Genomic DNA, 3303 nt, shown 5'->3' with positions numbered 1-3303 from the left:
CCCCCCCCCCCCCCCCCCCCCCCCGCCAGCACAGCCAGCTCTCCCGAGGCCAAAACAGCAGATGGTACAGGAGGCACCAGCTCTTTCCTCTGCTGGCATTGATGTTCAATGCCTTTCAAAGGGAAACCTTCATCTAACTTCTAATCCAGCTGCATCTCCATCTGTATAACTAGAGGAAATTATTTGGGACACCTTTAAAAGTTTAAATGTTTCCTTACGTTTGCTGATACCTTTATTGAAACAAAGAGGCAAACTTTTCTTTTCCGAGTTGGCCACAAGATGGAAGCATCGGACAAAAATATGTTAAATTGTTTCCTCATCCCTTCTCTGTTTTTGTTTCCACAGCAGCACAGATGTGCTGCCACTGCACAGGCAGAGCAGCTGGAGCCTTTACAGCAACGAGAGGTAAAGAAATACATCCAGCGTCCATCAGCTCCAAATGTTTTGTTTGGAAGAACTTTGAACCTGTTAGGGTAACCATAGTTTTCCATAGAATGAGACCTGCAGTAGACACTCCTTTTTAAGTATGAAATTTGTACTCAAGTCCTCTCTTACCAAAGCGAAAACTGAAACAGCTTCATGGAAGTGAGGGAAGCTGCGTGGGATTTTTCTGGGTCACAGTTACCCATTTTGTGTTAGAGCATACAGTCCAAATTCTGCAAAGATGGAAACTTTGCTTGGCACCTTCCATGTTTTCCCTCATGGCATTGAGAGACACTGCCTTTTGCCTCAAAAAACTTACCTCTAGTGCAGAGAAGGAGGGATTTAGAATAAAATATGCTTTTAAATATGGCGAGCAGTGACTCCTTAGATATCCCAAAATCAGCTGAAACTGTGTCCATTTCCTTTGCATTCTTTCTTCTGTTGCTTTAGTGTTGTGCTGATATCAGATGAAAAGCCAGAAGTACCCCTGAGCTGAGGGCCAGGTTCATGCTTTCATGGTATCAAAAAAAAACAGAGTTGGAATCAGTCTAATGCATGTAGCCTGACCCCTCAAACTCTAACCCTCAGAAGGCATTCAGGTTCAAGGATTGTTCTGAGTGTGTAAGCTATTTCAAATCCTGCAGCAATCTGACATATCAGAGATTGCCATAACCACCTTGCCCTTAGCACTGCTGTGCTCCACCAGCAGGAGCATCACCTGCTTTAGCACTTCTCCATAAAAGTGATGCAAGCTTTCAAAGAGAGAGAACTAACTCACAACAGGACTTGAGGTAGAGCTTGGGTATCTAAAACCTGGTCTGTGTTTTCAAGTTCTACTAACTCTACTAATGTTGTGCACTAAGAGCCGCAGCTCTGCAAAGAAGTGGCTCCCAGCAGCAAATGTATTTGGGTGCATTTGCACTTATATGAAGTGCATTTGTGAGCTCATTGGTTGCTTTCAAAGGTAGAGTTTTGTTTTGGTCGTAATCTATTTGACAAGCAAAATGATGGGTGCTTTGGTAGGTAAAAATGTTGCTATAATTATGTGGGAATGATGTCAATGCTTTAAAGTTGATCTTAAATTATAAAAAGAGAGTCTACTGTTGTCATTTAACCTGGCATGCTGTATGACACAGACCAGAGGGTTTTACCAAATTACTTCCCATTTGAACAGGGGCTTGTTATCTAGAAAAAAAAAAAAAAAAACGCAAAAAAAAAAGCAAAAAAAAAGCAGTCTTTTCTCATCTCTGTGAATCCTTGTGTAAATATCAGGTTTTGCAGCTGCATACATGTGAGGTGAGTGTTATTAGTTCAACACTCTGGGCATGCACCAAACCAAGACATATTTTCACACTGTTTGCTAAAGGAGCTCAGAAACCCGTTAGCCACCGTTTCTAGTCTGATTAACTGGATGAGCAAGGGAGTGAGATTTCATCAACATATTTAAATTACTTTCAGTGTAGTTGCTGGTAGCTGTCCTTGGCAGTTTTTATTATGTGTGTAAAATACTCTTTTGCTCTGTGTAAGAAGTGGGGGTTCCTCTGGCTGGAAGTTGGTGGAGATGAACAGGCTGGCTTGAGGAAATATGCCTGTAGCCACTAAAAATGGTATAATTTTCTACCTAGAAAGAAAATGCAGGTGAATTTATTTACATGTGTTTTCCCTCTTTGTCTGGAGAACTTCTTATGATTTTCTGAGCTGTGCCTCCCTGTTGAATGGCCCAGGGAGACTGCTCTGAGCAGAGCAGAAGGGATGCCACTGCCAAACCCCCTATGGCTTCAGTCAGAGCTGCCTATGCTTGGCTTTTCTGTATGCAAAAGCACAAATAGACAGAGAACCCTCTATACCATTCCCAGGTACAGCCTAACGTATCAACAGGGAGGTCTGTGTCCCTACCTTTGGCTGCAGACACCCGAGACTGACTGTCCATGCTCTGTTACAGCTGTGGGCTGATCAGCAGATGCTCTTCCTGGCTTCAAGACTGCTAGATGAAGCCTGGCACAAGTAGTGAGACAATGCTGTGGCATGGCATATTCTACTTTTTTTCTGCTGTCTTGCTGAGACTGTATGTTTTTTTCAAAGATGCATTTGACTTGGCTCTTTTTCCTCCCCATTCTCTTTAGCTTCCTCCCCTGAGAAGTGGTCTGGGTACTCTGTTGAATCCATGCCCTGCTTCAGACTGGGACTGCTGCCAAAGGCAGGGTCAAAGGGGTCCAGCATGGCTCTGAGCCGTTCCTGGGCATCTACATAGCTAACTTGTTTCCACAGCTCCTCCCTGGATCCACCTCTCCTCCCTGGATCCTCGGCTGTTCTCTTGGCAGTGAGAAACCCTCAGAATAAAATACCGTGAAAAAAGCGTTGTTGAAAATGTTCAAGGGAAACTGCATGTTGAGGGAAAATGCATTTGAAAATGTCAGCATTCTGTAAAAGAAGAAGAAAAAAATGGTGCGAATATATGTTGCTTTACTGTCAAAAACTGAGCAGCCCAAACCTGTCCTGAGCTGCCAAAAATTAAAAACTTTATTTTTTGGCTCGAATATTTTGGTATTCAAATTTTCTCCTAAAAATGCCATGTTCACTATGGAGACTGTAGAAAGCAAACTTCTGTGTTTTTTTTCTTTTCCCTATCGAAATTCACATTTGCCCCCTCCCTGCTGAAAAGGACCCCCCTTCACATCCCATGTGTAATAACATCTTGTACTGAGACTGAGACTACACCACTTTCATAGGACCTTTCACAGGAACAGCTGTTAGAAGTTGCAAGGCAACTTCTAAGTAGTACTTACAAGGATTTCTTATCCTGGGCAGCTTCCAGAGAAAATGCCAGCAGAGTATAGGGACAAGAGATCTGCCCTTGCCAGGCAATGAAAGATACATTTG

Source organism: Chaetura pelagica, unplaced genomic scaffold, assembly GCF_000747805.2.
Source record: "Chaetura pelagica isolate M959 unplaced genomic scaffold, ChaPel_1.0 scaffold67, whole genome shotgun sequence".
Taxonomy (NCBI): domain Eukaryota; kingdom Metazoa; phylum Chordata; class Aves; order Apodiformes; family Apodidae; genus Chaetura; species Chaetura pelagica.
Note: the sequence above shows the minus strand (reverse complement) of the source record.